This window comes from Lissotriton vulgaris, chromosome 2_1 (assembly GCF_964263255.1).
Source record: "Lissotriton vulgaris chromosome 2_1, aLisVul1.2, whole genome shotgun sequence".
In the NCBI taxonomy this organism is placed as follows: Eukaryota; Metazoa; Chordata; class Amphibia; order Caudata; family Salamandridae; genus Lissotriton; species Lissotriton vulgaris.
Window position 1 is genome coordinate 455846756 of NC_141687.1, and position 22003 is coordinate 455868758.

Consider the following 22003-nt stretch of genomic DNA (forward strand, 5'->3'; position numbering starts at 1 on the left):
GGGGGGAAAATGAATGCGGGATATGAACATATATTCCACCCAGGAGCATCAGTTCATCTGGATGAAGAGGATGGCAATACCACCATTACCTTACCACCACCACCAAGAGACGGAGAACCTAATTTACTCCATTCCCTCTGTGGACTATTTTCTAGACTCATTTGCCTTTCTGATGCCATTTGTATTTTGGACATTGGACTTCAGAATATGTCGGTTCTTCAATAATGGTTTCATTCACCATCACTGACTTTTCCTATTTTGATTTGCTTTTTGATTTACATCCTGTTTTGTTTTGTTTTGTTTATTAAAAATAAGACTAACAAAGTTGAAGACTTTTTATATTTATTCATTTCTTTTCCTTCTGTCATACATTATAAAATGTAAACAATCACATTTTTATGAAAGAATAGGAAGTAAATAATGTTTCGTACAAACTTCTACCATGACAATAAAATATAAAGACCAAAAACTCGTCAACTCGTAGTCTATTAAATTTGGAAAAGAATGGTCTTTCTTAAACATATGAAACCATACGTATTACAAATACTCAGTGCCATTTCTACATGTTCAGAGCCAGAAGGAGACATAATCAAAACAATCAGATTCAATAGGCAAAATATTTTTGAATTATGTCATCAGCTTAAGCCAGACATTCTTCCTCAAAATAGGAATTGAACAACAATAAAATCAACAGTCATAAATCCTGGTGGTTCTCAGTGTAGTGGTCACAGGATCATTCCACTACACTGTTGCAGTATCCGAGTGAATGTCACAACATACTCTAAGTGTTGAGCTACAAAAAGTGTGTTCTACAATGATGAGAACATCAATGAGCATTTTGCCAATATGAAGGGAGATTTTTATGCTTTGGGTCAACTGCCACATTTGGTTAGAGCAAATCAAGCTGCACATATTGGCTTTGTGCCAAAATTCAACAGAAAACAAGTCTGATGCAGTTTTACAAACTTCCCTTCAATCTCTGTGGAAGTTGTCTCAGTATAAAATATGTACACCCAAAGTCTCTGCGTGTCTTTCACATGATCAACCCATGTTCCCTTTGTACTTTGTATAAGCTGCATATAACTACAAATGTCACAATTTTGAAATGTCCAAATGAAGATGACATGGCGAAGGGTCCTAAAACAGAGAAAAACAAAAGGGTTCATTAAATTATAATACAAAATAGACACCATACAAATGAATATATTTAAGGATGCATGTTTTTAAGTACAATCAAAGATAAACAATGCATATTAACACAGTAGTCAAAGTGTCAAAACTTTGATCAACAAACATCTTTGCCCTGGCTATCACTTTACTTGGCCTTTCAAACAAATGTCTAGTGCAGAGTTTCATCCTCATTACTTTAAAAGTTGGTTTAACATTTTATAAAATAAAATGCAAAGATATACTCATACTCATGTGAAGAAGTTGTCAATGAGACATACGTAAATTCCCTCCTCTCAAGCACTATAATCTTCATTTGGCAAATCAAATCAAATAAACTTTATTCGGTTTTGCACAGGAAGACCATAAAAGTTACTAACTTACATATACATAAAAACAGTAATACATTAAAACACAGTTTATAAAGTAAAACCCACAACGCAATTTATAAATACGACCCAATACCCAGCCTCCCAAATTAATCAGTAACAATAAAGCGCAATGTGCCTGGAGCCATATCTCCCTATCATATTTACTTGATGGCGCAGACCGAGCCTTCACAACTAATAGATCCTGGATAGATCATACATTATCTAAACATCCATAAAGGCCCTGGTTTTCACAGTAGATTTTTAAGTATCCCGCATTAAAAATAACACAGTCCTCTTTCAACAGTTGGAGATACATAAGGGCAGGACGAGCCTGGGTAAAATTCATTCTTTCTAATATTGGAACCAGAAAATGCCTTCAAGGGGTTTCATAAAACTTACGTAAAAAACATAAAATGCAGCAGATCCTGTAGTGACTGACAGTCACAACCACAGGAAGCTAGCACTTGACCTCTATTGCAACCCTTGGGCCTCGCTAACAGGAGGTGAAAAAGGTTCATCCGAAAAATAGGTGCAGATTAGGATGGCGGACGGAAACTGGTCCGACCGCCATGGTCACAGCAAATATACTCCCGACCGCACCGCAGAAAAACCGCGGGTGCGATTAGAATATTCATGTCATCCAACACCGACCGTGGCAGACGGATCACTTCAAAGACCGCCGCGCGTGGACGGAACCACAGAAACCCCGTCCGCCGGGGACGCAAGGACCGCGGAAACAGGCCTAACCACCGCCAGACCTGTGGAGGGTCCGGGCGCACGATTAGGATAACCCCATCATCCCAAAAGAACTCACCACCGTCCTCGACCACCGCGGAAAAAAAACATCGACAAATGGAGCATGACTGCGGAAGGACCAAACGAGCATCACCCCTGCCGTCAAACCGAATCAAAAATGGCGGATGGAAGTAAATAGAAAACACAAAAAACAGAACACACCCCCACCTGGAACACCCTCCCACAACAACTATATGCCCCAATGACACCCCCCCAAGCACAAACAAGAGCACCAAAGTTACCACACCCACAGAACACCTGACTGCCAAAAACCATTGGGACACAACCACCACACAGAGTATAAAAGCAATCCCTCCCATCACCACAATCCTTTGCATCACAGCACAGCTGGAAGAAAGAGGAAGAATATCACAAACAACAGACACACACAAACACACAAACAACCTGCATACCAACACACCCACCACACAAACCCCAACAACACCATCCCTACATACCACACACCTGCACACCCCACCCCACCCCACCAACACCTTGCACATCACACACCATGGCACTCAAGAAAAACCCCAAGTTCACAGAGAGTGAGTTGAAGGTCATGTTGGATGAAATCATCCGTCTTGAACCACATTTGTTTGGTACCCTAGTGCAGCAGACCACCCTAGCAACTAAAACCACTATGTGGGACAGGATAGTGACCAGAGTCAATGCTTCAGGGACCGTGCCACGCACCAAACACAACATCCAGAACCACCTGCGGGCACACGAAACTGGCGGTGGCTGTCCCGCGGAGCAAATACCATACACCGAATGGGAGGAGAATGTGCTAGACATACTGCACCCTGAGAGTCTGGAAGGAATAGAAGAGGGAGTTGAGACTGGTAAGTACAAACCAATTACAACTATCACACTGTCATGTTCTGCCTTGCACAATTGCTAAGAGACATCTCCCAGGCTGCAATCCATGCATGTGGACCACACAGTCACCCAAATGTGAATCCCAGGGCTCAAATGCACCCACAATGATCAACCACAAATGTAGCCTCCTACGGTCCCAGCCTTGCATGTGGTCAAGCAGCTAACACTACAACTCCCAACAGGCACCCATGTCCACGGGGAGGGTGGGGGTGGGTCCAGCACCACAACTCCCAACAGGCACCCATGTCTACAGGGAGGGTAGGGGTGGAGGTGGGGGTGGGTCCTGCACTACAACTACCAACAGGCACCCATGTCTACAGGGAGGGTGGGGGTGGGGGTGGGTCCAGCACTACAACTCCCAACAGGCACCCATATCTACAGGGAGGGTGGGGGTGGGGGTGGGTCCAGCACTACAACTCCCAACAGGCATCCATGTCTACAGGGAGGGTGGGGTGGGGGTGGGTCCAGCACTACAACTCCCAACAGGCACCCATGTCTACAGGGAGGGTGGGGGTGGGTCCAGCACTACAACTGCCAACAGGCACCCATGTCTACAGAGAGGGTGGGGGTGGGTCCAGCACTACAACTCACAACAGGCACTCATGTCTACAGGGAGGGTGGGGGTGGGTCCAGCACTACAACTCCCAACAGGCCCCCATGTCCCATCCCAGAGCAAGATGGAGCCCGCCTACCATGTGCTGACCACTGCATTTCCCTCTTCAAACTTACATGTAGGTAGCCATCTTCACAGGGGCACCATCCAATAGCAGGACAAGACCACACATATCCAAGTATTGTCTACCCACCTCCACACCCCCATAATGTACAGTACTGTGTAACACACCAATTTGATGACACCAACAACCATGTCCCGATGCCCTAGAAAATAGAAATGTAACAACAACAAACCTGTCATGTCCACAGCATTGATTCTCATATTCTTGTCCCTCAGGTGATCGAGACTTGACAGGAGAAAACAGCAACCGCCAGCACCTGTCGCCCCCCTCACAGCCTGGACTCTCAGGTGATGATCCTGTGGATACCTCGGGTGCGGAGGACGATGTTGGTCCAACGACACTCCCAGGGCCATCAGGCTCCCAGGACATCCCTGCCTCCTTCACCTTGAACACTAGACCAACAGCAACTACTGCCACTGTGACCTGTGCAGCTACCACCACCACCATCACCACCACTCCTGCCAGTGCCATCCTGCCTGACCCATCGGACGATGATGGACCATCAACATCACAGGCCAGCAGGGAGAGTGGACGGGGAGGATGCAGGTGAACCCACAGCTCACAAGCACGAGGGCAGGTGCAAGGCGAGGTCGGGGACAAGACCTACACAATCCTGGGAGCGAGACCCTGGATGCCATTGCAAGAGTGCAAGTGACGTACGAGCGGTCGCAGGCACAGGCGGATCGGGCGCGCTAAGACTCCCTTGACACCTGCCAGCTGTTGCGGTCCATGGACAACCGTATGGGCCAAATGGTGGACCTCATGGGGCAACAAAAAACTCTTTGGAGAGTTGTTATCCCGTGCCACACCACCTATACCTCCCCCAAGTGGCCCGCAGGACAGGACACCACCACCTACGCCAACATCACCTGAGGCCACTGACAGGGAGGTGTCCCCCTAACAAGCTGCCCCCACAGCTGGGTCCACTCAGGCTCAAAGACGGAGGGGTCATCCGAGGCTTGATCCAGGACCGAGCACTGGTAATGCACCAGCCACCCGCACGAAGAGGGGCCACCACTGATTACACCCTTCCATGAGCCTGGCATTGACTCTGTGAACTATCCTGCCCCACCCTGGCATGGATGGCCATGGCCAGTCACCCACCACCCGCTCCCGGCGGTGGGCGACCGGCCATGGCCATCCATGCCAGGGTAACATCAAGACACAGGGCGGTCACCCACCGCCGGCACCAGGCGTTGGGTGACTCCCCACACCAGGTGGTCTGCGGTGGGTGCTGCAATGTGACTGAAAGGGGGGTACCAACTGCCATTTCCACTTGCACATTCAATTGTATGTGTTAGCCTGCCCCTTCCCCGCGGAATGCATGCTCCGCCATTGCGACGCCAGTGAGTGATGATTTTCAAAAGATGCATCATCGGGGTAGCAAGCACATGCGGTTGGCGGTGTGTGACCGTGATGGACCTTGAAGATGTAGCCAATAGAAACAGGTAAGGCGGGACGCATAAGCGATTTCAAAAATAGCGGAAGCCGTGCACTGCCACAGCAGGGCCAGTCATTGGTACATTTTGAATGAGGTAGCCCGGGAACACCAATTGCTGCAGACGTGTGCCACTGATATCAGCTCAGGGCCCTATAAATGTGTGAATTTCAGCAGCACACATCCACTGCTTCCAGCCACTGCAGCCTGCACATATCACCTCTACCTGCTGCTGCTGAGACCTCCAACAACTGCTGCTGTTATGCCACAGTCCTGGACCTTGCCATGCAGAGAGTTCGAGATATCCGGTCTCGTCTCTTCACCACAGCAGAGCAGGAGGTCCTTGTGGACGGTGTGTTCCGCCACTATGAAGGGCTCTACGGTGCCCCCGGACAGGTGGTAAGTGCAGTGGGGGACATGTTGGTGTGCATGAGGTGGTCACTGACTCCTGGCTTCTGCAATCTTGGCGGTGTGCTGTGGGACCTTCACATATGTTGTACTGTGCATGGCTGCTGAAACATACGTGTTGCTCCTATCTGTGTGAATGGACAACTGTCCACTGACTTGCCCCCTCTTGTCTCCCATCATGGTTGGTCAAGCTGCACCTTCGCAAGGCCGTGTGGAGGACCATAGCACGTGATGTACAGGCAGTGGGGGGGTGCAATAGGTGACACACACACTGCCACAAGCGCTGGGACGACATCTCCAGGCTCAGCAAGAATGTGGCAGAGATGACACTGGGGATTATTCCAAGATCAGGCCGGCTTGCACGACGTACCATTACCCCTCTAATGCTCTGTATCATAGCTGTGACACATCATGACCTGTCCGCCCGGTTGAGAGGGGAGCAGCAACAAACTAGCCGTAAGCACACTGAATGGGTTTGTGACTTGTGAGTGCATGCATGTATTGCTGCTCGGACAGAGTAGTGACATCTGTGGTGTATCTGTAGTGCTGCAATTGCATGTTGGTGCCATTAGCGGAGAGGGCGTTGGCATCCATGTCAGCCAGGTGGACAAACCAGTTGCATTGTAGTGCAGGGTCCACAGACATGCCATTGAGGTCTGGTGTCCCATGGCATCACATGTGTGGTGGTCTGCATGCACTTGCCCTGTTTGTTTGATGTACATATTTCACAGGTACCCCCGGGTCTTTGACATGAGGATGTCTGGTAGGGGTGCTTCGTGTGCAGGATGGGTGGTACATGTTGGTCAGCAGTCAAGGAGGTTTTGATTTTGGAATTTGCAGTACGTGAGTGTGGCACTTAGGTATACCTCTTTTCTCTCCTTTTCAGCTTTCGACAAGGGCACTGACCCACATACGACAGAGCTTAGTGGTGGCAATGCATCCGGAACAGAGATCACACTCACGCAGACTGAGACTGAAGAGAGCAGCCCCGGAGAGGGGGACAGAACTGTACCTGATCACTCACATGTGGAAAGCCCATCGTCCTCATCTTCAGACAGTGGTGGTGAGTCTGCACTGTTGTTGGAGACAGGGAATGGACAATCAACACCTTCAGTAGGTACACAGCACACTAGGCCCACACTGCCACGAACTGCAACAAGCACTGCTTGTGCTCGCCAGAGTAAGGGGAGCAGAGTGGCCTTCGGTGCAGACACCGCTGCTCCTGCCCCTGTGACACAAAATGCCCTTAATGCTGAGGCGGTTGATCTGCTGTGACAGCTGTGTGTAGGGCAGACAAATATGATTAATGCATTCCTGGACCACGATAGGGAGTTGGGTCAGGTGGTAGCATTTATGGAGGGGATGCATGGCGATGTGCAGGTCTCCACAGAACAGTACAGTCATTATCCAACACAGTGTCTGCAGCCATTCAACAGTCACATGGACAAGTTCCAACTTCAGTTCCCCCATCCACACCACTTACTGTCTCAGGGGAGAGTGACATTTCAGAACAGGCCTCATTTTCTTGCTATTGCACTAGAAGTAGGCACAGGCAGCAAGGCAGGGCACGGAGGCCACAGACACCATCCCCTGGCACAGGGAAATCTTTCACAGAACACGACACCAGCTACCCTGGAGTTGACACACAAGATCCTCAAGGGGTGTTGGGGGACATGGATTCACATGGCACACAGGCCTCCCCCTCACAAAGTACTCCAAAGGCAAGGGCACCTCCCAAGGCAAGGGCACTTCCCAATGAAAGGGCACCTCCCAAGGAAAGGGACACTCCCAAGGACAGGGACACCTCCCAAGGACAGGGACACTCCCAAGGACAGGCACACTCCCAAGGACAGGGACACTCCCAAGGACATGGACACTCCCAAGGACAGGCACACTCCCAAGGACAGGGAAACTCCCAATGACAGGGACACTTCAAAGGACAGGGACACTCCCAAGGACAGGGCACCTCCCAAGGACAGGGACACTCCCAAGGACAGGGACACTGCCAATGACAGGCACACTCCCAAGGACAGGGACACTCCGAAGGACAGGGACACTACAAAGAACCAGCCAACTCCCAGGGACAGAGCACCGCCCACGGATAAGGCGCATTCCAAAGACAGGACACCTCCTAAGGCCAAGGCATCTCACATGGCCAATGCAACTTCCAGGGAGCAGGCACCTCCCAGGGCCAAGGGTTCTCCCATGGGCACAACATCCACCAAGGACAGGCATACATCACCCCTGCATCCCCTGAAGCTGGTGTTGGTGAAGGAACGTAAACCACAAGTGTCAGCGGTGGAGTCTCCCCATACCTCAACTCCCATCCACACCACGGTGAAGCAGAGGAATGAGTACACTGTTGTTGCATCTTATATTACACATGATGCAGAGAGCAGAAGGTTGGGCCACAGGAAAAGTCAAGCAGGGTCCAGCACGTCCCCAGAGAGCAGACCCCCACCAGCACATGATCCACCTTTTATGGATGATGTTTCTGATGAGTCCCCACCACTTACCAGTCCAGTCATTTCTATGGTGCCCTTACATATCCCAAAGAAACGGAAACACACACCAGTGACACCTGACTACCCCTATGTCCCCAGCTCCTAGAGCCACCCTGCCTCCTTGTCCATACAGCCCTGTGGCTCATCATTTCAGTGGTCCTAGTGGGTTCACTCTCATGGGTCAGATAGTGGGACTGTGTCAGTTGTGCCCTCTCCTGTTTCAGGTACTGCCACTGTGTGTGTCCCCTACTCTAATGTCTCAGATGCTGACATGGTATTTGTTGGTCACTGTACAGGGACATGTCCTGGCAGTGTGTCTGGGTCTATGGCTTATGTGTCAGTCAGTAGATCTGTGGCTGTGTCTCACACTCCTGTATCTGGTGCTGCCAGTGGGTCTGGGTCTATGGCTCATGTGTCAGTCATTAGATCTGTGGCTGTGTCTTACACTCCTGTATCTGGTGCTGCCAGCTTGTCTGGGTCTATGGCTCATGTGTCAGTCAGTAGATCTGTGGCTGTGTCTCACACTCCTGTATCTGGTGCTGCCAGTGTGTCTGGGTCTTTGGCTCATGTGTCAGTCACTAGATCTGTGGCTGTGTCTCACACTCCTGTATCTGGTGCTGCCAGTGTGTCTGGGTCTATGGCTCATGTGTCAGTCACTAGATCTATGGCTGTGTCTCACACTCCTGTATCTGGTGCTGCCAGTGTGTCTGGGTCTATGGCTCATGTGTCAGTCACTACAGCTGTGGCTGTGTCTCACACTCCTGTATCTGGTGCTGCCAGTGTATCTGGGTCTATGGCTCATGTGTCAGTCAGTAGATATGTGGCTGTGTCTCACACTCCTGTATCGGGTGCTGCCAGTGTGTCTGGGTCTATGGCTCATGTGTCAGTCACTAGATATGTGGCTGTGTCTCACACTCCTGTATCTGGTGCTGCCGATATGTCTGGGTCTATGGCTCATGTGTCAGTCCCTACAGCTGTGGCTGTGTCTCACACTCCTGTATCTGGTGCTGCCAGTGTGTCTGGGTCTATGGCTCATGTGTCAGTCAGCGATCTGTGGCTGTGTCTCACACTCCTGTATCTGATGCTGCCAGTGTGTCTGGGTCTATGGCTCATGTGTCAGTCAGTAGATCTGTGGCTGTGTCTCACACTCCTGTATCTGGTGCTGCCAGTGGGTCTGGGTCTATGGCTCATGTGTCAGTCAGTAGATCTGTGGCTGTGTCTTACACTCCTGTATCTGGTGCTGCCAGTGTGTCTGGGTCTATGGCTCATGTGTCAGCCACTGGCACTGGGCCTGTATCTCCGATTCCTGTATCAGTTCCTGCGACTGTGTCCAAAGCTAAGAGCTCACACAGTCCACCTGATTCTGTGCTGTGAGGCGCAGTTCACATCACTGAAATTTGATTGTAATTGATGTCAGGAATGTCCATTGTAACTACCCTTGCATTATTATTTACCATGGGACGGTGCGCATGACACACGTCCTTGTGCTGCCTCAGAGGTACCTGTTCTGTGCAATGGCCTGTTGCTGCTCGTTGACCCTCTCATGTGCTGCCTCAGATGTACCTGTTATGTACCATGGACTGTTGATGCACTTAGCTCCTCTCATGTGCTGCTTCAGATGTACCTGTTCTGTACCATGGACTGTTGATGCACTTAGCCCCTCTCATGTGCTGCCTCAGATGTACCTGTTCTGTGCCATGGCCTGTTGCTGCTCGTTGACCCTCTCATGCGCTGCCTCAGATGTACCTGTTCTGTACCAAGGACAGTTGATGCACTTAGCCCCTCTCATGTGCTGCCTCAGATGTACTTGTTCTGTACCATTGACTGTTGTTGCACTTAGCCCCTCTCATATGCTGCCTCAGATGTACATGTTCTGTACCATGGACTGTTGATGCACTTAGCCCCTCTCATGTGCTGCCTCAAATGTAACTGTTCTGTACCATGGACTGTTGATGCACTTAGCTACTCTCAGGTGCTGCCTCAGATGTACCTGTTCTGTACTATGGACTGTTGATGCACTTAGCCCCTCTCATGTGCTGCCTCAGATGTACATGTGCTGTGCCATGGACTGTTGATGCACTTAGCCCCTCTCATATGCTGCCTCAGATGTACCTGTTCTGTGCCATGGCCTGTTGATGCACTTAGCCCCTCTCATATGCTGCCTCAGATGTACATGCTCTGTGCCATGGCCTGTTGATGCACTTAGCCCCTCTCATATGCTGCCTCAGATGTACCTGTTCTGTACGATGGACTGTTGCTGCTCGTTGACCTCTCATGTGCTGCCTCAGATGTACCTGTCCAATTCTATCCAGTGGCCATGCTCCTGGCTACTCTAGGACTCATACTCTTTCATTTTTATTTTTTAATTTTTTTATTAGTTCAGTTCAAAGCCGAGTACAGAATACGATAGAGCAAATAGGGACGTCAATATATAAAAAACCTATTATACAAATAAGCAAAGAAAAGAGAGTGCCATCATAAGCAATCAATGAAATAGTCATTCTAGCGGGCCCAGATGATCAATCATTGCCTGCCTGATTTTAATCCCCCTTTGCATTTCCTAAGGTATTTAATACGATATAGGTTATATTCTAAATAAAAAACATTATAGAATTATGCCCGCCACATCTCATATACTGATGCTTCCAGTTTCAACCACATTGAGGAAATGCATAGGCGAGCTACGGCCATGGCCATAAATGTAAGATATCTGTTTTTATAATATCCTAAAAAAATATCAGTGTCATTAGATAATCCAAACATAATCAACTCTCTGAAGATTACCACATCACAGTTTAAAATATGTGACAGAAATGTTTCAATAGATGTAAAGAAAGGTTTTAACACTGAGCAATCAGACAAGATATGTACAATATCTGCCATGTCTGATTGGCACCTAAAGCATTTCCCATTATAGGCATTGCCCCATTTCAGCATTTTAGAAGGTGTATGATAGAGATTAAATAAGGTTTTATAATGCTGCAATCATAAATTGGCAGACAAAATGATTTTAGCAGCCGTATTAATAGAATCTTGCAGGGGTACTACTGGAATACCCAATCTAATACACCATTTAGACTCCTGTAGCCCCATGTCGTCGTGCTGTCTATTATACAAAGTCCCTATCCGTGACAGCTTTTTTAGGATTTCCATAAACTCATTAGGACCTAGAGGTAGCATGCTTTGGTGTTTAAAGATGAAATCACGTAATTGTAAATATTTAAAAAAGTCGTGCTGAGAGATAGTATATTTGTCTTCCAACTCGTGAAATGAGACCATTATACCATCTTTAAACATAGAACCAAAAGACATAATGCCTTTCCCCCCATATACGCATCATACGATCCCAAAATATTGGAGGAAATAATTCTTTAGAGTCACATGGAGTATAGAAATTAATATGTCCCAGACAGATAATTTTGCGAGTTGAGCGCCAATCTTTAAAAGCCGCTAGTACTAATTTGAATCTGGTTCTTTTATAATAGCTAGGTTCTAAGAAACGTAGCAGCATTTGTCATGGTTGAGGACCAAGCAGAAGGGAAAAAATATCTGGGTTCTCAAAAACGTCCCCCCAATCACTGAGTATTTAATATTTTGCAGAAAATAGGCCAGATAATATAATGCAAAGTTTGGAATGCCACACCCACCGCGCAAAAGTGTGAGTGTCATAAATTTAGAAGCCTTGCGCGGAGATTTCCAACCCCATAGAAACCTATCGACTATAGATTGGAATTTCCTCAGTTGTATAGCAGATAGCTCCAATGGTACCGACCGAAAATAGTACAGCACCTTAGACAAAATAGACATTTTTAGGACATTGCGTCTCCCAACCAACGACAAATGTAAACATTCAAGTTTTTCTAGCTGGTTTTTAACAGATTGCAATATGTCTGTCTAATTCACAGTAACCAGCTCTTGCAGCGACAGCCTGATTTTAATGCCAAGATATTTAGCCTCAGGAGTAACACGACAATCATTATGGCAAAGTCCTGTAGAACATATGACCTGGGTTTTCAATGTATTAAGTTTGTACCCCAACACTTTACCAAACTCTTGTGTTAAATTTTCAATCTCCAGTAATGCTAATTCGGGATCAGATGATATAACGGCAACGTCATCAGCATAGGCTAACACACGAATACTGACCCCAGGCAGCACCATAGATTGTATACGCTGAGATGTCTCCAACCTCTGTAAGAGTGGTTCGATATAGATAGCGAACAGTAATGGCGAGCATGGGCAGCCCTGCCGTGTACCACAAGTAATATTAACAAATGCAGATTCCTGGCCTGACAAGCAGATCTTGGCCCTTGGACGTCTATACATAACTTGTATAGCGTGTATAAAACTAGGTCCAACCCCCATTTTAACCATAATTGCCGATAAAAATGCCCATGCAACATGATCAAATGTTTTTTCGGCGTCTAAAAACACCAATCCAACACTCTCGTGAGTGACCGCGGCATAATCTAAAACTGCGATAACGCGGTGTATATGATTGATCGTACCACGACCAGGAAGAAAGCCATGTTGTTGATCAGAGACTAGTGCTGGTACGACCTGAATCAGCCGGTTCGAAGGAATTTTAGAATATAGTTTCGCATCTACATTGATAAGTTAAATAGGACGATAAGACCCAGGGAGATGAGGGGGTTTGTCTTTCTTTTAAATACAATTATGCTTGCATCATCCCATGAAGGAGGGGGTTGTCCTGCCTGAGCAGCAATTTGGAGTGCAGCGGTTACCATAACATTTCTTTGTACTTTCCTATGGCTCATTACCGCTCGGCACCCACTCACAATGTCTTGTGCTGATATTGCCAGTTTAACAAGCAACAAAGCGGATACCTTTGAATTTAACACTGATGACACTGATCGCATCTAATCGCTGATACAGGAGCCAGAATACATTCAATCCAGTACTGGTTCTGCTCAAGCCAACATCCGACAATTGTTATTTACAGCCAAAAGAGAGATCAATCAAAGGCTACATGCTTCAACATTAATTAGATACTATCGTGTCCAAACCATTCCCCGTGGTTTGCGAATCCCCTTGAAACCCACCTTGTTTAAGAACAATCCTCGTTTTACCGAGAAGTGGTATGGAATATTAAATAAATGTTCCCTAGACTTAATACTACTAATTGTAGAAGAATTGTCAAAACTCTTGGAAGAATTGGAGAGTGAAGTCAAACAACTCAAACATGAATTAAGCACTAAACTTACACCTGAAGAACTTTCTACGTCTCTGGAAGAAATTAACAACCAATTGGAAAAATATGTCAAAGAAATAAATGAACGTAAATTAAGAAAATTTAAACGCGACACAGTCGACTACAAACTGGGCGAAGTTTACAATTGGGCCGAGATATATGCTGCGAGAAGACAAAACCGCACCAGACATATAGATCAACAGAAGGTGACTCGACATCGTCGGAAGAACCATCGCGCACAGGCCCATTCAAAGGTAGATCCAAACAACTAGGTTTTCAATCAGGTGCTAAAACATCGGATCAACCATCCATGTCCAGAGTGAGTAGTGATTTAAGAAATATTACCAACACCGCCACAGACACAGAATCTTTTTTAGAGGTAGGCCCAACACCTACCGTAGACCCAGGAGGTCCCGAAGGAAACACCACTTCGCTACCACCAGCCAAATCGACCAGGAGTCACAGAATTTGATTATAAATATTTCTCAAACTCCTTTAACAATGACTCAACAAAAAGTCTTTCAAAAACGCTCAGAAGAATAAGAAGCGAATACAACAAAAAGATACTAAACTCCCCCAAAAAATGTATCTGATCTGAACTAGATAACGCCAAAAACAGACCTCGGAAATTATTCGAGATTCTAAAACAACAATCCAACAAATTAGCTAAAACCAGTCAAGAAACCATAAAAACGCAAATAAGCTGTGAAGAATTCTCAACATTCTTCACAGTGAAGGCAAACGAGTTAGAAAGAGAGCTCAGGAAAGAGGCTGACAACATTGGCAATACGGACAGAATCCCAATATCACCGTAGAAAACACCCTTGATAGGACAAAAAACAAAGCACAATGGGTCAACTTCAAACTACTGGATCAAAATACCATAGCCAGAACACTATCTGACATCAAACCTAACAACCACTATAGTGATCCACTACCATCAAAATGCGTCAGAGAAATAAACCACATTGTGATTCCCATTTGGACGAAAATAATAAATGCCTCTCTATCACAAGAGATCCTTCCAGACTGCCTAAAAAGAGGTCAAGTCATCCCCATCATCAAGAAACCGACAGCGGACCCAGCAGATCCGAAAACCTTTCGCCCAGTGACCAACATACCTATACTTGCCAAACTCATAGAGAAATGCGTACAAAAGGAACTAAGTCAACACATAGCTAATTTCTTGCTACTAGACGACTGCCAATCAGGATTCAGGACAGGACATTGCACAGAAACAGCGATCCTGCATATTGTCGATGATGCACTACAGGCACTGGACCGTATTCAAACATGTCTACTTATCCTTCTGGACCTATAATCAGCATTCGACACGTTAAATCATGAAAAACTATTGAAACGGCTCCATGACAGGATGGGAATGGCTGGAAATGTGCTAAAATGGTTTGAATCATTCCTGCAGAATAGAACGCAAAGATTCCTGGTCAACCAATCACTCTCATCTGCATGCCCTAATTCAATTGGAGTTCCGCAAGGCTCTACATTATCGCCATCACTGTTCAACCTTTACATCGAACCTCTCACTAAAATCCGCAGAAAGTCAAAATCTCCTACTACATGAGCGCGGATGATACCCAGATATATATCAAGATCACATCCAGGGAAGACATCATGAGAATGAATGAGACATTAAAATTGGCATTACGATGGCTAGCTGACAACCATCTAAAACTAAACACACAAAAAACTGAATTCTTACTAATATCCCCACCAAAGATACACACAGAAGTGAAGGAATGGACCAATATGATCACAGCATTAAATTGCACCCCTACCCTAGTGGGCTGAGCGGAATCACTAGGAATCACACTAGATGAGAAATTAAACATGAAATCACATATCAACACAATGGCAAAAAGCGCCCGCTACCATCTGAACTACATCAGAAAAGTGAAACCATTCATATTCAAAGCAGACCTCAAATTGGCAGTTCAGTCTCTAGTTATCGCGAGGATTGAATATGGATGTACGACGCTAGCGGGGCTACCAAAAATTTCAACAGCACCCCTGAAGGCATGTCTCAATGCAGCGGCAAGACTGATCACGGGATCAAGGAAATTTGACCACATTTCGCCACACTTGAAGGCAATAAATTGGCTACCGTACGAAGCCAGATTCCAGCTAAAAATGGCATGCATAACACACAAAGCGCTCCACCACAATACACCCAGCTACCTTGCTCTGAAAATTAAACTATCTGGAGGGAACAGACCAGTCAGGAGCACAAAGGAGTTAATGCTGAGACCAGCCATCTTCCGGAAGAAGAAAACTTACGACAGAGCTTTCTCAGGAGCAGCACCTAGAATCTGGAATTCACTTCCTTCAAACATTAGAAAGATGGAAAACACTATGGGGCAGATTTATGAGGCTGTTGCACCTCTTTGCGCCGCAATTGCGTCACTTTATTTGACGCAACTGCGGCGCAAACAATGTGCCCTATTTACAACGTGACGCATCTAGGAGATGCGTCACGTTGTAAAGCACTGCGCCATAAGGAGGTGTTCCTGCGCAGGGGGGGGGCGTTCCTGCGCAGGAACGCCTCCTGAAAGTGGCTGAGTGAAATCTATGAGATTTCACTCTGTCACTTTCAGGGCAATGCTGCGTCAAAACCCTGCGCCTGCTTGAAGCAGGCATAGGTCTTGAAGCAGCATTGTGCAGATGGTGTACCCCCGAGCCTTGCTGGAGCTGCGTCGCGCTTGCGACAGCAACTCCAGCAATCCGCCACATTTCCGGCACAGATGCGTCACGCATCTGTGCCGTTTTTGCACCATGGTGCGCCGCATTATAAATGCGGCGCACCATGGATGATGGAGCTGTGGTGCACTGCGGCGCACGTTAACTGGCGCATCCCTGGGGATGCGCCAGTTAACATAAATCTGCCCCTATATCCTTTAAGAGGGAAACCAAGATCTTCCTAATGAGTAAATTCCTTCCATAGTCAAAACATGGGAAGTCAGAATGCATGTTCATTGACGGGAATTGAATCAGACTCAGAAAATAAACATTCAGGATCGTTGGATTCAGTCACACATTATATTGTGCTATGTACTAAACCGTGGTTCTTACTTATGTTGATATACTTTATATTACTGTAGAAATTTGTTCTGATATTTTCATTTTTTGTGCCATATATGTACCTACATCTTAATGTTGTGAAAGTTACTACAACTATACAGACTATAACTACCTCATGTAATGTGAAGCGCTCTGATACCCAAGGGTCTTGTTTGCGCTATACAAAACTCTAAATAAATAAATAAATAAATAAAATAAATACGTTAAAACACTTCTTCACCAACATTTGTGCCCCCATCACCAACCAAGAAGCCAGCACACTCATGGGCTTACGACCAAAGAGCACTTTCACTCCGCCGACAAGCCACAAAGTTTTAGATACTTTTGAAACAGTTGTTCAACAAGAGTTACATGGCATTTTTTTAACATTCAAACCACGTCGGTCTAATTTGTCTATGAACGAACGTCAAGCTTTGAGACAACTTGCTACTAACACAGATCTAAAAATCTATAAAGCTGATAAAGGTGGCGCAATAGTAGCCTTAGACACCAGCTATTACAATGAAAATTTGGATGCACAGGAGTATCTGAGGCAACACTTTACCTACCTCTATTGACGCCTCCACCAGGAGCCAAGAGTCACTCGACGAACAGCTCCCTTGCTGGGAGGACGCCCCCACCGGAGCCAAGAGTCACTCGACGCACAGCTCCCTTGCTGGGAGGACGCCGCCACCGGGGCCAAGAGTCACTTGCAGCCTGAATCGCGCCGCCGCTCCGGGACTACAGTTCCCGGCAGGCACCGCGGCGGCGCGCAACTGTGACGTAGCGCCAGGAGGCGCTTATCAACAGCACATGGGCCGGCAGAGAGGGGGAGAGCACAGGAGTATCTGAGGCAACACTTTACCTACCTCTATTGACGCCGCCACCAGGAGCCAAGAGTCACTCGACGAACAGCTCCCTTGCTGGGAGGACGCCGCCACCGGAGCCAAGAGTCACTCGACGTACAGCTCCCTTGCTGGGAGGACGCCGCCACCGGGGCCAAGAGTCACTTGCAGCCTGAATCGCGCCGCCGCTCTGGGACTACAGTTCCCGGCAGGCACCGTGGCGGCGCGCAACTGTGACGTAGCGCCAGGAGGCGCTTATCAACAGCACACGGGCCAGCTACGCGGGACGCGAGCGGGACGCCCGGAGCTAAGCCCGGGCAGAGGCCTGAGGAGCCTGGCCTGGGCCATACACCCTGCCCGACTGCCACCAGCCTAACGGATTTATGGACATCTAAACTGTAAGTTTGCCTACCGTTTATGTCATTTACTATTGGGAGCTATTTACGACATTGACTTTTCGAGATTGGCCGACAAAATAGTCGAAATATCCTACTGCTCTACTGTTGGGTACTTATAGGGTCTGTTATGAACTGCCGAGAGACCAGAAGCATGGCAGCCGCAGGAGCAAAAAAGTTGATTGGTACCCTTGATGACTTTATTGTCCGCACCCATGCTTTAATTGATGAAGGGATTATCTTAATGGACAGAAGGGTGTCTCAAGACTTAGCCATGGCTAAGCGATCCTCTTTAGGCCTCATCGCTCAAGCTTGAACCCCTAACACTTTAACTGGCCCGAACACTCTTGTAATGGTACACAATGATGGGGGCTATGATGTTCCAAGTTCTCAAGAGGGTTTGGAGGCAACCCCTAACCTCACCCTGCTAGTAGATAGCGGCCCAGTTGGAAATGAGACTGACAACCTATCCATGGCTAACGCTTTAAATCAAAGGGGTATGAAATAGGGGGCAATTCCTAAACAAAAGACCAACAAATCCACCATTCGCAAAGGGAAAAAAGCACACATTACCCATAACCAAGATCTAACCAATCTAGACCCGGTGCTCTCGAATACGAGTAGCAACCTAGTTGCTCATACTAATGATACTGGGGAGTGCACCAGGCTAATGTCGGCCTACCCTTAAGCCTACCAGATGATACTGTTGTAGACAGCAGTTTGGAGGAAATTTTGGAACTAAGTGGCGAGGCAAACAACCAAGTTAGAAGCAGTGAGGATAGAAGTAGCCTAAGTATGGTTAATAATAACATCTTTGAAATGTTAAAAATCCTCCTTGAACCCATTGAGGTTAGGTTACGCTGCTTAGAAACAATAATAAAAAATATTCATAAAGACATAAGTGCCCCTAGTTTCAATCTGAATAACAAAGCACCCCATGTAAAAACTACAATGAATAAGCCATCCTTAGCTGATAAAAGTGTCCCTACCACCAAAAAAATGTGCCCAGTAATCCTGGTAACACCACCAATCCAGGAGGCACCACATCAAAGACCCCTGACCCTAAACAAACTCTGAACCCAGCCAAACCTAAGGTAACTCCTCAAGTCAAATTCAAAGATCCCACACCCCGGACTCCAAAATTGGATCAGGCCCCAATAGATAAGAGAGAGTCCCGGAGAAACATCCATCTTCCCCCGGATGCATGTCCATATGTTGTGATCTTGACTGGGGTCACTGAAATTGCATCAACTGAAGTAGAATCTTACCAGGCCCTGAAAAATAAAGTATGTCATTGGCTGTCTAAAAACCATCCATTACCGGCCAATATGCCTAGTAACATTCTAATGGTGGAGAGAACCCCTTGGGTTGGTGGTAATAGAAAAAACCTACAAGGAGACTGTATCGTGGTCACCTTTGAGAACCCACAGGTGGTAAAACACATTTGTGGAGGTACTCCGCGCTATCACGCAAGCACGGTCACTGCCAGGCCCCTTTCTTATTTCTATTCACAGGGGAATCAAGTAGATAAAAGATGGAGTTGGTTAAGGGGTCCACAGGAACACAAAATTAGACAGAGGTTCAATCCCCCATGGGAGGTGCAAGCCCACAGTTGGGAGGAGGGCGGTGAGGATGGATGGAACCTGGTCAGGAAAAGAAGAGATAGACCTTTCCAGGGAGGGTTTGCTGTAGGGCCCCGAAATAGCTACCCACATTATGACCACCATATTGCGAATGGGCAAGAAAACTACTTTAACGTCCCAACGTTCAATCATTATGAGTGCCCGTCATTTATGGAATGGGTAGATTGACAAAAATTGGGCTCACCCATTAAACAGTTGCAAAACACCCTTCCCACTGCCCCACAAAGTAGTCAGCCCGTGCAGGAGTCAAACATTGAGTTAAACACTGACCTAGCATTAACCATAGGTCAGGGCACTGAGGGCGGGACATTATTCTGTGTGAAAGAGGACAATGAAATGGGAAGGCTGGGGATTTCCCTGGTCACATTGAATATTGCGGGCCTCAGGAGTAAAATGGATGACCCCTATTGGAGGGACCTCATAGGCACCATGGACATAATAGCCATGCAGGAGACCTGGGCTACCGAAAACATACTCACAGTTGATGGCTTCACCACTTTTTTTCTCCCAGCAGTCAACTCAAAGCGAGGGCGGGCCAGAGACGGTCTGGTTACATTGATATCCGCCAAAATCCCGGGCACTTATAAAGAAATAGCAACTGGCAGCCCCTACTGCCTCGCAGTTTTAATTACTCATAGGGGCTCTAATACCGTACTGGTAGTGAACTTTTATAACTCCTTTGATAGGGAACATCCGGCTGGCAACCTGCTGAGGTTAAACTCTTTCTTAGTCAACTTCAAGGAGTCTATAGAGCCTGAATGCATTGTCATTTTAATGGGAGATTTTAATGTCCAAGGCTGCCAGGATAAATGTCCCCCCAATGTTCTATTTGGCCCCCCGGAAGAAGAGAACACCCACTTTGAACACTCAGAACAGGGAACTTTCTTGGAATCCCTGTTGGCTGAAAATGGGGTGCCGCTCACTTTGAGGAGTTGCTGTTTTGCTCTGCTGCGCTGTTAAAACCACCCTTCGCTACTGGAGTAGCTGTCAAGAACTCTACCTGCCGCTGTACTAGGAGAAAGGCTAAGTCCAACTCCGTGGCCGCAGAGGAGGCGAGAGGCGCTGGCCCCGGGACTGCGAGGACCAACATTCACCATCAACAGCTTGGTCCTCTTCCCGCGTGAGCCGCGCCCCCTCCCAGTGCCACGCCTCTAGCCAATTGCAGATAACCTCTCACAGCCCCGCTTTGCGGGGGCCGCTCGCTTTGAGGAGTTGCTGTTTTGCTCTGCTGTGCTGTTAAAACCACCCTTCGCTACTGGAGTAGCTGTCAAGAACTCTACCTGCCGCTGTACTAGGAGAAAGGCTAAGACCAACTCCGTGGCCACAGAGGAGGCGAGAGGCGCCGGCCCCGGGACTGCGAGGACCAGCATTCACCATCAACAGCTGGGTCCTCTTCCCGCGTGAGCCGCGCCCCCTCCCAGTGCCACGCCTCCTCTCTGCTATACCGTATTTAAACAAACCCCGCAACGCGCACCGCGGGACGCGCGCGGGGCGAAGCCCGGGCAAAGGGCGGGCCGTCTGTGGCCGTCCGGGGACGTACAAGGACGGGACGGGCCACCTTATTTACATCCTTATCTTCGACCTACTAGCACCTGGTATCCTGGGGTCGAGTATTACACTTAAACGCTAGCGTGGTAAGTGCAACATCTGATTTATTGAGTCCGAGGTCGGGGAGACGTGATCCGAGCTAAAGGCTCAATAAATATCATCAGAGAAGGAAGCATCACTTATACCTATCCCAGGAAAGTATAATGGCATTCAAAAAACTAAGATCTCGCACAATATTCATGAAGCGAATGGGCACCGAGGAAGCAGTCAGAAAATCCTCTGACAAAGCAGTAAAACACGGCCGGATAACCGGGACCCCGGCAATAAGTAATTACTTTTCAGCGCTATCACCTAAAAGGCAATTTCTCACTCATGTTCAGGAAATAGCAAAAAACCTTGATCCTTTGAAAAGTAAGGAGGAAAAAGAGCTTCCTCCCTTGAACCATCAATCTACCCAAAACTCAAGTGTATTGGATCTTGATCCTAATCAAAAGATATTATTCTCAACACAGGAACCACAATCCCCGGATCACGAGGTGTTACACTCAACATCCCTAACACCTATAAAACGCTCAGGTAGCCTACTCCGCACTGAGGCTCCATACGGAAACGACATGAAGTCGGTGGAAATTAAATCAGACCTACAGTCAAGCCCAGACAAGTTACTCACTAGTTTTCTGGAAAAATCATTAGAACACGATCCAGCACTTGAATTTTCTTTAGACCCATTTTCCCTTAAAAATATCAACTCTACATATTCCGTAACACCAATGTCAAAGGCTCTCTATTCTCTACAGGAAATCTTGGAATCGGTCCTCTTCTTTTTAGGACATATTCTGGAAAACTCGGATCAAACTCTAGATGCACAAATTGGCATACTAAAGTTTCTAGTAGAGGAAAAAAGGAAAAAAGAATCCGCTGACATAACAAAAAAACAACAAATATCTGATGTGATGCAATTACACAATAGTAATTCAACAAATATT

At 47.2% G+C, this 22003-nt stretch overlaps 1 long non-coding RNA gene across 1 annotated transcript in view; it reads right to left on the reverse strand.

Moving 5' to 3' along the window:
* Positions 1-325: 325 nt before the first annotated feature.
* The window catches only part of LOC147730585 (uncharacterized), a 50969-nt gene continuing 29291 nt past the window's right edge, over positions 326-22003 (reverse strand). The window contains exon 2 of the long non-coding RNA XR_015308589.1: positions 326-1137. This is a non-coding gene — a long non-coding RNA (uncharacterized LOC147730585). The remainder of the gene's footprint in view (positions 1138-22003) is intronic.